Below are 15,310 nucleotides of genomic sequence, written 5' to 3'. Positions count from 1 at the left end.
AGAATAAATACAATCAATAAAAATACATCGGAAAGTAACCATGAAGAAATAATAACAAATCTGAAAATTGGTAATGTTGATTGCAAAGGACTTGTAGACTCAGGAAGTGGAAATTCTTTAATTAAAAGAAGCTTGGCAGAACAGTGTGAAGGTGAATTCGTTGCGTGTGAGGTAAAACTAAAGGGGTTTGCAGGCGGAATGTGTGAGTGGCTTGAAGCGCTATCGACAATGGTTACGATTGAAAACCATGAATATGTATGCAAACTTTTGATAGTAAACAATGAAGATATGCCATATGACTTGTTGATAGGGCGTGATATGCTGAGAGAAATGAAAGTGGTTCTTGAGAATGGTCAGTATGAAATCGTACCACTTGTTGAACTGATTACCAGCAATGATACTGACAATAATGATAAACATAAATTGCAAGATAAAAAGCTTTTTGAAATAGTCGAAATATTAAGTAGTACTCAGACATCCAGCAAGCGAAAAGTGTGGGAATTGGAATATACTATAAAAAACGGGCGATTGTATAAGAAGGAAGGTGATAGAGTAACGTGCTTGGTGGTACCAAAGGGGGAACGATGGCGAATTTTAAAATTATGCCATGATGATATGGGTCACCCGGGTCTTGAGAGTACTTTGAGGAAGATTAGAGAGAGTTTTTGGTTTCCAAGGTGTCGCAATTTTGCTAAAAATTATTTAAAGTCGAATGTTGCTTTAGTCGAGAACCATCTGGGAAAGAGGGTCGATTATATGGGATGGGCATCCCACAATTTCCATTTGAGGTTTTGCAGATGGATCACCTTGGTCCTTTCATAAAGAGTAAAAGGGGTTATGAACATATACTGGTGATCGTCGATGCCTTAACACGCTACAGCGCTATTGTTCCAGTCAAGTCTACAAAAACTAAGCCAGTTATAGATGCCCTCAATCAGCTTACACTCTTTGTTGGGTTGCCAAAAACAATCGTGACCGACCGAGGTACATCGTTCACCTCTAACAGTTTTGCGGAATATTGTAATGGTAATGCGATTCAGCACATAAAAGTAGCAGTCCGGACTCCGAGGGCAAATGGCATTGCCGAACGAGTCAACCAGTCCATATTAGCGTATTTAAAGCCGTCAGTCACTGATCCGAAAGATTGGGATCTCGAAGCTAGAAGGTTGCAGTGGAAGATCAACAGTAGCAAAAATTCGACTACTAAACATTCACCATTGGAACTTGTATACGATTTTCCTTTACGGGACATAAGCGGCAATAAGATTCTTGCCGCTATACACGATGATTGCAATTCAGCTCCAATTAATATCATCGAGAAGCGCACTGAGGCCATTAAAAATATTGAAGCTGCTAGAAAAGAATGGAAGAAGCGGTTCGACGCGAAACACAAACTGCCATATCAGTACAACGAGGGTGACTTGGTACTATTAGAATCACAACTACAAAGTACTGGTGAATCTCGAAAACTCGATGTTAAATATAAGGGGCAGTACGTTGTCCAAAAGAAGTTGCGTTGCGATCGATACGTTGTAGGTGAAATTGATAGCATTTCCCGTCGTCGTCGAAAATTCAGCACAGTTGTGACAAGCGACAAGTTGAAACCGTGGTGCGTTGCGTTTCCAGAAATCGATGAAGCTTATGACGATGAAGAAGATGATGCAGTTTATACTTGATCAATGAACCAACCCGAGGAAGAGCTTAACGGTCAGGAAGGGCCGAGTTGTCAACGGTCAGTCTGGCAACACTCACATAACTGCAAGAGTTTTGACATTTTTCCTTTTTTTATGCTATGTACGATTGAAATGTAAAGACGGGCGCGTGAAGCGACGGAGCGGATACAAAAATACATATATATATTATAACGTTGAGAATTGGCCTACAATTTATTTTTAAAAGTAGACTCGCGACAGTATTATACTCTAAGTACTCATTCAAAGATCATTGTAATCATACAAGAGATAAACTATTTTCTAGCTCAAGTACTATTAAGTATGTTTCGTGCAAGCGCTCACTCATTGGCCCGGCTCTGCTGTTGAAGGTCACCTCCGCTCTCATCTTGTCGACTATCAGCTATGGACTAGAAATATATGGGCATCATGGCAAACATAATCTTAAGATGCTAGCAGCTCCGTACCATACTGCTGTTCGCCGCTCTTTTCGCGCCTTCCCTACATCTTCAATAAGGAATATGTTAACTGAAGCTGGGCTGCCTTCGTTAAACGACATAATGGTAGATTCCATCTATAAGCTCTACCCAAAATTCGTCACTGGATCCAACTCTCTGCTTCTGAAAGACTTTAATAGAGCTGCCTCACGGAAGCGGTTGCCTAAGGTTAAATCCACCATTTATTAATATGCAATGTATGCAAGAGACAACCAGTTACAGCTAACAAAGCCTATACCTCGGGGTACTCATCACCCGTCATGGACAATTAAGGAAGGATTATTCGTCAGCGATCTTGTTACCCTTCCTAAATCCAGCACAACTAGCTCTGAGTACATAGCCCGATTCTCTGAAGTTGCAAATCAGTTCAAATCGAGTGGCTGGCAGTTCATTTTTACTGATGGATCTAAATCTTCTAACACCTCTTTCGCTGCTGTGACAGAAAATAATATACCTATATTGTACGGTCTTCTGCTACCCTTCTGTTCTGTTTTCACAGCTGAAGCTACTGCCATTCTTCACGCTTTTAATTTTTCTAAGCAAAGTAAAGGAAAATGTGTCATTTGCACAGATAGCTTATCTTGCTTTAAAGCCATACAACACTTCAGCAATACTAATTACATTGTCTGTGCTTTAAGAGACGTCCTAATCGCTACCACCACAAACTGAGAATTATGTGGATTCCGGGTCATTCGGGCATCAAAGGCAATTCGATGGCGGACACAACTGCCAAAGAAATGTGCAACACCCCTACAATCCAGATGAGGTCCATCTCTCTTCATCAAGAGCGACATAAACCGGCTTATAGCTCAACAAAGAAGTGCCAAGTTAGCAGCTGACTGGATGAATTATTACCCACCATTACTCCCGTAATAACATTAATCGGTCTAAACCAACTTATTCGACGTCCGTCCCAGCAAACCACACCACTCCATATATACGATTACGTATTGGCCACACCATTATTACAAACAGTCATCTACTGAATGGTACCAGTCCTAACCAGTGTCCTTATTGTGATTCCCCCGTTAGCGTTCTACACATTGTAGCTTTTTGTCCTGTTCCGGCAAATCACAGACATCGCATTTTTGGAAATGATGATCCATTTGGATTACTAATGAACCCTTCTACTAACAACATATGCAAATTTTACAATTTTCTCAAGGATACTGATCTTCTCCGGCGCATTTAAGACAAAGCCTTTTTCGCCAGCCAGCCGAAAGCCTCTGCTGCTAGCGCTGCTTTTTCATAGGTTGTATAATAATTGTTATTATTATATAAGCTTTCTTAAATAAATAAATAATTTTCAGTACAATTTTCCGGACTCAATCTGACTATTTCTGGTAAGTTCGGATTCGTATGGGATCACAGCTATTATCATATCAACTAAGGCTAACACTAACTGCCGGGTCAACGTTACTGGAACGACCTGGTTTTTTCCGAGCAAGCACCATCACTTCAGCATGTGCGGTAATCCAAGTTTATTCTCTTAAGGCCGTGTCATTACCAACAGCAATTGAATACTTTAATATTACAAATGCCAAATGCGTTGTATGTGTTGGGGCCCAAAAGCCATTGTTTACAAAATTTCCTTCCGAAGCAGGAACTTTCAAGTGGCCGGTTGCCAGTGAGCAAAATAATTACTTATTCTTCTGCCGGGGTATTTTACCACACCACAAGAGCAATTTTTTTAACGTTGGTGTCATTCAAGTTAGCAAATTTAATTTTCTTCGTTTTTTAAAGCTAACCACATCAATTTTATTTTTACTTTTGCCTCTTGTCTGAGTTCACTTTAGAAGCATTCAGCTGATTTTGAGCAAGGCGAATTCTATGAATTCTCCGTGATTTTGACAATCCCTACGCAAAAGCAAAAACGAAATACACGTGTATATTGTTTTTGTAGGGATGCTATCACCTTATATTAATTCGCCTTGGCTCATACTGATATTGACTTCGGCAAACCAGTATTCCGAATGTTCGTTCACGAAACTAGGCATATTTAACAGGTGATAGCAGCAGCGTTGCCACAGACACATTACCATAACCAACCAAAACCTACCAAACATTTTTTTAAGTTTTAATTTTTTTCCAATGTCTAATTTATTAAAAACATAGCTAACATACCATTTAGTAAAACTAAAACACAGCTAGTACAATGAAAACAAATTAACTGCGTATAACGATTCATTTTATAGTACATATTTACATACATATCGTCATTAGATACGAATAAAGACGCGAACTCAAAAGTTGACGCGTAAAAAACTCGCGAAGAAGAACTCTTAACATAGGTGAGGGTGAAGAAAGACACGTTAACCTCTTTGACGGCGAAGAAAGGCGAAGAAGACTTATTTTCGATGTCAACTATGTTTCCGAGTATACAAATTCCCCAAAAATTTTTTTCCGGAATGATGTTGAATCCATGTTTATGCGTTTTTTTTCGCAAATTTTTTTCACGCATCCTTTTTCGCCGTCAGAACACCCGAGCGACTTTATTCGTGTCAAGTGGCTATATTATTATTATTACGTCGGAGATATCCGCGTTGCGACCTAAGAAGATATATTGTGCTAAATCCAAATTGTAATCGCTCCAACCTTAGGCTATTTAAAAGGCTCAGCACTTTGGATGATGAAATGTTCCAAATTTTAGATGGAGAAGACAATCCTTCTCCAAGGTGCATCAATCTACTATTCATGCTTCGTGGACAGGCACATAGAATATACTCTGGGGTTTCCTTCACCGGCCCACAAAACCTACAGTCCGCCTCTACAGAAAGACCCATTTAATTCAATCGGTACGTTAACTTGCAGTGTGCTGTCAGGTAGCCAATAAGAGTTTTAAGTTCAAGGTATCTTTCGGAGTTCCTCCCGAAATGTTATGAATCTCTTTGATTGTCTTATTCCCTTCGACTTCCGCCAGTGTGCAGCAATTCCCAGCTAGCTCCTAAGTAGGTCTGAAGTATATCCTTTAGATGTACCGCAAAAAGGCTCGGAACCATGCAAACGCATTTGGGCTCCACTCTTTGCAAGACAGTCAGCCCTTTCGTTGCCTTCAAACCATTCATGTCCCTGAACCCTCCACAGCGGTACGCTATTGTGGGCTCCCAGGTGGTTCAAGAGTTCACAAGCCTTGATGCCGTTTTAAAGACTCTAAAGCTTTTAACGCTGCCTGAATATCTGACGTAATATTTATTCTGGCCTCATTTGCCTTCTACGATAAAATTCGCGAACACAGACTTCGATTGCGAAGACCTCCGCCCAGAATATGGTTGGGTACAAGCCCATTGGCAGACTTTCCTGGAATCTTGGTCCAAGTACGCCATAAAGTACATATGGATGTTCGTATTCTATATTGGCAATAATAAGGGTATACGTTTGTACTGAGGAATCATGTTTGCGGCCGCCGTTATACGAACGCACCGGTGAAATGTTCATGTGAAAAAAATTGCTAAAATGTTTGGAGATACATATTTTCTATTCTCAAATAACTATTACTCGTAGTCCCGAAACCTACCAAAATCCAATCAAGCCTACCAACGTACCAAATGGAAAAAAACCCACCAGTTTTGGTAGGAAAAGCCCATGTTTGGCAACATTGGATAGCAGCACCCTTTTATTTTTCTTCGCCTCACGGCTTCATATGTGAAATGGGTGCTGTTGATTGGTTGGAGCAGTTGATTGTTTATTCTGTTCTCTTTCACAGCCTTCGTATGAAATTTATGACAATCCTCGCCGCAAAAGCAAAAACAAAATACATGTACATTTTGTTATTGGCGTACCGATACCACCTTATTGAATACGCCTTGAAACTAGCAAGCGCGGCATTTGAAGGGTTGCCGAAAGCATGAGAGCTCATTTGGACGGTTGGCGAAGGCAAGACGCCGCAGTTCATTTGTTGCAGAAGTCGTTTGACTTGTTGCTGAAAGTCATCTGACTTGTTGCTGAAAGCTATTTGACTTGTTGCCGAAAGCACGACGAATGCATAAACCAAAAAGACAAGATCACGCGGGCTGGAGACTAGCCCCTTAGAATCGCATTTAGGAAAAAAGTTGAACTATTTTGACATTAGCCGTTTGTTTACATTTCTTCGTTGTTTACAATTTGGTGGTGGCTTTTTACTGCAATTTTCTTCATTTTCGATTGTTACAACGTGTGTACACATAAGATAAAGAACAATTTAACACAACGGCATGATTTATAGAAGAATTTGCATAATAAAAATGATTTTTCATGCGTTCAACAATTTCGCGGTTTTCTCCGTTCTCTTCGTTGTTTACTTCTTACAAGAAAGACGGCGTCGAGATTTCGGCAGCTAGAAAATAACTTTTTTCGTTCTTTCCTTCCCGCGTAATCTTGTGTCTTTCGTTCATGCGACGAATGTAGTAAAGGGCAATTTATCGCCTCGTATGTATGTATGTATTTATAGCGCGTCTACCATTCAATTGCTTTACTCACTGCTTGCGCCAAGACCGTGTTGGCAGGCTAGTTGTGAGGAATGTGTAGGGTTCGAAATTTGAGACTTTGGTATCGATACTGAGTACTCATTCTGGCATCGAGCTCAAGGTATCGATACTCTAAAAGTATCAGGGAAAAAGTATCGATACTACTCAGTATCGGACTCATTAAAATACGATTTTTGGGATACTAAAATTATTTATTCTTCAATCGTATATCTAGTTATTTCCTGAAATTAAAGCAATAAAAATTTAAAATATTTGATTTTTATTTCATTGCAGAACTTACTTCCATGTTAGAAGTAATTTTAACCTTAAATGTACATACACACATATTTTATAATTTTATTAAGAATTTTTGTAAACTTTTCGGATATGCATTTTTGTAGCCTATTCAATTTTAGTATAACAATGTGCAAGCTTGAATTAAGAGTTGAGTTAAGGTAGTAGGCTACAAGTAAAGTTGAATAGGTTACAAAACTGCGTACCCAAAAAGTTTCTAAAAATTCTGAATTTTCGTGAACTTTGCGTAAAGTTTTATGGCCTTATTCATAAAAAATAAAAAAGGCTTTTAAACTGAAAAATATATGAAAATGTCATTTTATTAGCTCATTAAACCTACTTTAACTTATTTGGTATATGTTATGCAACAGACTACACAAGATTTCAGTTTATCTTAAGTGATGGACAAGATTGAATGATAGTAATCCATATGAGCATAGAAAATTTGGTTGCCAATGGAAGAAAAAATTTAAAAAGTGTGTTTTTTAAAAAGTATTCGATACTACGAGCACTTTGCAAAGTATCGAGTAAAATCACCAAATAAGGTATCGAGTATTAAAGTACTCATTTTTATACCCTCAGTATCGATACTTACTCAATATCGATATCATCGTTCGAACCCTAGGAATGTGCATACCTATGTATGTATGTACATATTAAAGAGCTGCGCAAAACTTTCTAAAAGGCACACTTTACTACTATGCAGTACTTCCAAGTAGAGGTGTCAAACTATCGATAGTCACACCGTCGATAGTTTTGATAGTTTTCAGAAAAACCATCAATATTCACGATAGTCTCGAAAACAACAAAACTATCGATAGCACTATCGATAGCGCTATCGACGACGCTAAATCAGTTAAGCTGAAATTAGTCAAGAACGTAAACCCACCAGTACGTAAACCCGAGTCAGCTGACACGATCTGTCTTACCAAAGCGCCATGTAAATGAAAACTCAACACCGCAGAATTTTTCTGTAGTTGTAGCCCGTAGCGCAGAAATCTGCGGAATTTAGATTTTTCCGTGTCAGCTGATTTCTCCTTCTTTAGATGGTTGCCACTTCGTCAGTTTTGCAGATGGTAAAAAAGTTATAAGTTCCTATTCGAAATATGTTTAAAATATTTGAAATTTACTATTAAATAAGGTTTTTGTTGAAAACTAAGTAGTTAATATTTAGTTACAATCTATTATAGCACGAAAAATTGTGGTTGAAAGGGTAAGTTTATGAAAAGGCATTGAAGAGTGGCAACACTGTAGTAAGCAACACTGAGGGCTCCAGTAATCGACAAAATTCGGCGTATACAGACTGCGTTTAAGTATACGTTCTGCGTTCTTGACTAATTTCAGCTTTAGTTTGCTTTGTTTTTACAGGATCATAGTGAAAAAAATATTATCTTATAAAAGTTATAATCATCCAAAATTAAGTAAATGCTTAGCAAAAAAACTTCTCTTTTTAGAAAGTTCAAAAACAAACACAAGTTATACAAACAAAACAGGATTTACGAATATCACATGTATGTATGTTGGCCTAAATGCGTGCATATTTGAATATGACGTCGGCATCACACTAAAAAACAAAATTTTTAATTCAAATTAAAAAATGCAGGTATTACCAACAATAGTTCGATAGTCCTACTAAACTATCGATATTTTTGATAGCATAAAAAAACTATCAATGAGTATTGATAGTCTAAAAAAGTGAAACTATCGATACTATCGATAGTGCCATTGATAGTTTGACAACTCTACTTCCAAGCGGCGTACTACAGGTAGCGTTAACAGCAACACAAAATATTCTATAGCAAGCTGCGCAACAATACAAACACTCCAATATTCGAAATAGAATTTGCTACAGCGACGATAGCGCTTGAGTTCTGCGGTGAAGCAAATTGTAAAACCAAAAAGAAGGATTGAAGTAAAATAGCGGCAAATCATAGCAAGACAACCGAGTGCACTAGAACATTTGCATATATGTATAGCAACTCCTCAGTATATCCAGTTAACAAACTTAGCAACTTTTTTCCACCATATTTGGTCCCCATAAAGGACTAGTGTTGCAAGCAACGCTTTTTCGTCAAAAAGGGCAGCAATTTTATGTGGTGAAAACATCTTGAACATCTCAGGTTTAGCTGAAATATAAATGTATTAAGAATAATTATTTTTCTAATAAATACTTTTTTTATTTTACTGTGTCGAGGTCGTTGAACAAATATTTTTAGTTTAGTATTTAAGTTAATTGTGAAATATATCGATTGCACAAATTTAGTTATGGGCATGATAAAAACATAGTGAGGTAAAACCGTTCTCTCAATTCGTCGGCCATGATTTTTTTTGAAGTTTGCCAAAATTTTAAAATCATATAAAATTGTTCAAAGTTGTTGTTGTTTGAGATTGAAAATGAGAATGTATGTGTGAGTTTGTGTGTAAAATTTTAAAATTAAATTACTTGTAAACGTCAAGAATTTGAAAAATTCCCCTCAGCGGTTCTACCTTCCTATTTTTTATCATGGTTATGGGAGCGATTTATTCATAGAATTGGATATAAGGTTGATGATATACTTTAAATAAATTGTGAGTCTGCGAAAATATCTTTTAAGCATATGAATATACTTCTTAACATTTTCCCGAAATTTTACATACAGGCTCGAAATTATGCCAGTAACATTCAAATATCGTCGCTTGGATGGAAAATTTCCGTAAGCATTATTTTGACAGATTTTAGTTAAAGATTTAAAAAATTTTATCACATTTGGCGTATACGACAAAATTTTATTAAACTCATAAATGGTTAACAGTTAACTAAAAAATAAGATAATTTAAGAATTTCGTGAACTAGTACATAGTACACAGTAGTACACTTTGGTGAAAATATGTAGTCGAGTTTCTGAGAAATTGCACTCCACACTTCAATTGTGATTTCCCGAATCCTGCCGAAAGTAACATGCAACAACATTTTATCTAGGCGACGATATAACATTTAACTAAAATATGCATCTAAATAAATTATAAATGCCATTATTTTCGCAGTTGAAGTATATGCCAGGCGAGTAACAGATAAATACATACATATATAAGTATACCTAAATTACCACATGTTTAATAATCTCTCTCTTATTGATTAATTCTATATACGTCAGGACCAGTGCCCGACGCAGTTATGTCTTTATTTAATAACGGCTCTATGACAAAATATTCAGGAAATATATTCTTAGATTTTTATTTACTTCATTTCATACATTAATATTGACCTAATTTTTTCTTAAATATACCAGGAATAAATATTTAATAAAAACTATTTCACTTAAGCTTAACCAACTTTTAGTTGCTCGGAGCTAATTTTGGAACGCTTCATGAAATATTTTCATAGACGTTAAATGCAATCCTGGGTGCATCGTTAATGAGCTGAAAAACCAAAACAAATTAAATTTGTGGAATGGAGCCTTTTGAAATAGCCTTTACAAAGGGCAATGGAATTCCGACATTATTCAAGGAATCGTGAATATAAGCTGCCTTCCATTTGGCATATTTGCGGGTTAAACCTTCAGAAAGTTACAAAAAAAAAAACATTTTCTTTTTTTATATATTATATATTTTTTAAATAAAAATACTCCACCTTGTACACCAAAAAATTTCTTTAAACCATCTTGCGCATGCAGTTTGTTGACATTATCTTCACGGTTACCGAAATCACCAACCTCAACGTAGTGATTAGCCCTCTTGCGCCAGCCACCGGTTGGTGTTGAGCTTGAATGGCCACAGGTAGTTGGATGCTTTCTTGAAGTGGGATCCAACAGTGAATATTTCGTGCGCTAAATAATCAACGCACTTAAAATGGTGCGCTTTGTGCAATTTGCGTTCGATCACAAAGTTGTCAGAGATTGGGCCACGTTGATGGTTGTGCTTTACAATTCCAGGTCTGTAGATCAATTCACGAACTGATTTAAGATTTGGATAACCCCATGTGATATAGGATTCGGCAATGCGTAGCATATTAACGGTTAAATTTGATGAACAAACCGTGGTTAATGTGGCGAAAACAGAACAAACTGTCGCACTTTTGGTGCAACTTTGTTAATACCGCGAATACAGATCACAAAAGCCAATTTGCCTTCCGCAGGCACGTAGAATGAGCTATTTTGCTTGATATTTCTTAGATGTAACAAGTTTTCACGTTTGCGGAGTGCAATCACAGTAGAGCGCTTTAGTTTACGCTTGATCAGGGTAGCACGTTTGCTGACCAGCATCTTGCTGAACTTCAGCTACGACTCGGGGACAGCAGGCAGCTTCCTGGAAGGTTGTTTGCCCTTTGCTTCGGGCTTCCTACCGGCCGTGGTGGCAGCCATCTTAACTTGTAACTTAGCACGTTGAGAAGGCGAAAAAAAGTTCGCCAAATGTTTGGAGCACATCTTAACTAACGCCACTCGATTAACAACATTTCTATTAAACACAATTTCATTTAATTATTTTTTAATACATAGATATGCTGCAACCAGGCACTTACTTTCCCAAATTCTATCTTGCTTATCGGCATAATTTTCCAAATGTGCCTGCACTGCTACTTCGTACTAATCACTTCATTTTCCAACTGCGCCTTCTTTTTTGCCTCAACATATCCTAAAAAGACATAAAATTTACATTAAACAATAGAAATCGAAAAAATTAGCAAACAAAATACTCACTTCGTTTTGTTTTGTTGTCAAATTTCTGAGAAATGTGAATTCACCACGATGCAATACAGAAAGAAGAAGGACCAGGGATGTAATTTTAAGTAAACCTATTATTCAGTGGCAATGCGCAGAGCGGCCCGAGTGGCAAAATTAATTTGCATCAAATATAACATTAAACGGTGGTTCTAATCCATTTTTCATATTATTAATCAGAGTATATACATACATTATATGGTATTTCTTTCAAAAATTATTGAACTATACGCATATTTTTTTAAATATTTCTTAAGTTTCTTGCGTTGGTGCTGAAAAGCAACCATGCGTGTAAGAAATTGTATTCTACCTAAAATTTCACCTCTGGAAACTTTATCCCCATAAAGGACTTCACCACAGTTTTTTTACTGGATATACTGAGGCAACTCATTACCAATTGTTAGCGCAAGCCACGCAGACCGCAGTCATCGTCAAGACGAAGATAGAAATGAGTGTTATGGATATAAGCAAAATTTCAAATAGAGTGTTATTTTTTATCTGTGTATACATACATACATAAGTGCTAAATGTTCAAAAAATATGTACATATATGTTTGACTAGTTATAGGTGTCCACAACTGAATGCCCTGCAACCTATGCAGGTGAAATAAAAGTAAAAGTGCTGTCTGGAGAGTCCAAAATAAGTTCAAAGCGAGGACGTAGCGAAGTGTGGAACATTTTTGGGAGTATAGAGACTGGAGATGGCGTTGAGGTGACTGACTTTTTGGTTTGCCGAAAATGTATGAATATTTATAAATACAACAAAAAAAAACACATCAAATTTGGTGAAGCATAAGTGCTACGTCCACGATGAGTCAAGAGCAAATTCTCTAGTGCCCAAAATCGCTGCAGAAACAAACACAAAAAAAATTGCAGCTGATATATTCACAAAATGGGTAGTGAGGAGCTGCAGACCGTTTAAAATATCCAGTGAAGACGCTGTAAAAGAAATCCCAGAGTTTTTCGTATCTATGGGCGCTATTTATTTTTAAATTAATTTTAATTAGATATTTTTTTATAAAAGTGACATTGCCTAATTTTCAAATTTCAAATTTAAAAAAAAAATTAAAAGAAATCAAGGGTTTCATCAAAATTTCATCACGTTTTTTTAGAATTTTTTATAAAAATTCAAAGTATGCAGTTTTTTATCCCATTCAATTTTAGTGTGTACAATAAAGTGCATGCCTGAAGTGTCTACAAAATATTGTTGATTTTTGGTATTTTTTTTTCGTTGATGGTGTTGCGCATTTTTCTTCCACATAAAATAAATGCGAACATTCGTTATATGGAAGAAAATGCGCAACACCATCAATAAAAATATTGTACACTTGAAATTGGTATTTTGTTTTACTAAAATTGAATGGGCTATGAAACTGCATACTTAGAATTTTTCTAAAAACTCTGAATACAATTTTTTTGTGAAAATTTGTTTTGACAATTTGTTAAATTTTTCTTGTTTTTGTATAAAGTTTGCAATTAGTATTTACATGGTGTTTGTTAGGCAATGACCTAAATTTTTATAAACAAATAATACAAATTAATGTGAAAAAGTTAGCCGAAACTGATTAATCGTATCATTTTGTCGCGGGGTGTACATACATACATTAGAGTGGTTCATAACACTCTTGTTGGAAATTCATATACGCGACATCAGAATATTGTTATTGGTGATAAAAAAAGAGACACGTATTTTTTTATTTTGAAAAAAAAGTTTTCTTAGAGGTCCCGCTGGTCGGTTTTTTAAAAAAACGCTGATGTTCTCAATTTTTTTATTTTCTTGACATGTTAACATGCAGCTAAAAATGTGTTTTTACATATAATTACTCTGGTATTATTGGGGAACATTCCCTTAATTACATACCTGTCTTGGGCAGTTAGAATGGTCTAGTGCCCGAAAATATGCTCTGGAAAAGAGACTAGTAAAATTAAAACGTTGATACTGAACGATTTACGCATTGTCATGGGTTGGAACTTGTTACCAGGGGGTTCCTGGGGTTGCTAATTAGGAATCTGATGTCAGTTTTTCGAAATTCAAAAAGGCGGATCCAAAATGGCGGTCCATTTTATTTTTTAATGATTGGATTTGTTCGAAACCCGGCACTCGGGTCGCCGATTACGAATATGAAGTAAATTTTTTAAAATAAAGTTTAAAGTTTAAAGTAAAAAGTAGTAGTAAAATGTTTCTGGGGTTGCTTATTACGAATCTGATGTCAGATTTTCAAAATTCAAACTGGCGGTTAAGAGTTTCAAACAAATCCAATCATTTTTTTAAAGTTGGTCGCCATTTTGGATCCACCATTTTGAATTTTGAAAATCTGACATCAGATTCGTAATCAGCAACCCCAGAAACCTACTTGAAACGTGTTTTAACCCTTGACAATATTTAAAACGTTCAGTATCAACGTTTTAATTTTAGTACTTTTTTTTTAATTTGATCGCCATATTAGATCCGCAATTGTGAATTTAAAAAATTTGACTTCATATTCGTAACCGGCGACCACAAAAACTCTCGAGCGCCGCGTTTCAAACAAATCGGATAATTTTTTAAAAAATGGACTGCCATTTTGGATCCGCCATTTTGAATTTCGAAAAACTGACTTCAGATTCCTAATTATCAACCCCAGAAACCCCCTGATAACAAGTTGCAACCCATGACAATGCGTAAATCGTTCAGTATCAACGTTTTAATTTTACTAGTCTCTTTTCCCGAGCATATTTTCGGGCACTAGACCAATTCTAACTGCCCAAGACAGGTATGTAATTAAGGGAATGTTCCCCAATAATACCAGAGTAATAATATATAAAAACCACATTTTTAGCTGCATGTTAACATGTCAAGAAAATAAAAAAATTGAGAACATCAGCGTTTTTAAAAAAAACCGACCAGCGGGACCTCTAAGAAAACTTTTTTTTCAAAATAAAAAAATACGTGTCTCTGTTTTTTATCACAAACAACAATATTCTGATGTAGCGTATAAGAATTTCCAAAAAGAGTGTTTTTATGAACCACTCTAACATACATACATATGTAAACGAATATGTGCCGTTTTTTTATTAGATGAAAAGTGGATTGTTTTTTATTATAGTTATATACACGTAATTAATAAAAAAGCATATTTTGAAACTGTGTTGTTTTTTTTTGTAAATACATACATAGATACATAATATATGTATGTACATATATGTAGGAGCAGGCAAAATCGCAGATGCTAAGCCAAAAACAAGGCAAAAAAAAGTGTGGTAAAAAAGGAAACATATCACACTTCATTTAGGTAAGCAGGCCATAACACTTCTGCACTTTGTTTTTGTAAAACTCTTCAGTATAGGAAGAAGTGCGCGATCACATATGTATGTACATACATACATCCATATATACATTTGGGTATGCACTTATGCAAAGCAAGAATTCGCATGAATTTTCGTTGACTAGCTGTCGCCGCTACTTCCACTGAGTGATGCGGGCACTTCCATTTGAAAATTTTTAGCATCGCATTTGTTCTACTTTACCGTCGAAGCAGAATTGCAGCGTATGACGCAATGACGCACGTCGCAAATACGTATATGCGTTGTCACAATACGAAAATACGACCATTAAGCACACAATTGGAACGTAACGTATCAGCGTAAGAAAAACTTAAATTTTATTCGAACGTCAACGGTTGTGTGAAAGTGAACGACTTGAATTGTTGCAATGAATTCTAGACTATTAA

The 15,310-nt window shown here is 36.2% G+C and overlaps 1 pseudogene; it reads right to left on the bottom strand.

Moving 5' to 3' along the window:
* Nucleotides 1-10,223: 10,223 nt before the first annotated feature.
* LOC118735250 overlaps nucleotides 10,224-15,310 on the bottom strand; it is a 19,161-nt pseudogene continuing 14,074 nt past the window's right edge.

The sequence above is a fragment of the Rhagoletis pomonella genome, unplaced genomic scaffold (assembly GCF_013731165.1).
Source record: "Rhagoletis pomonella isolate Grant_MI unplaced genomic scaffold, Rhpom_1.0 Rhpom_scaffold_00003, whole genome shotgun sequence".
NCBI classification, from domain to species: Eukaryota; Metazoa; Arthropoda; class Insecta; order Diptera; family Tephritidae; genus Rhagoletis; species Rhagoletis pomonella.
Note: the sequence above shows the minus strand (reverse complement) of the source record. Positions and strands in the feature narration are given on the sequence as shown.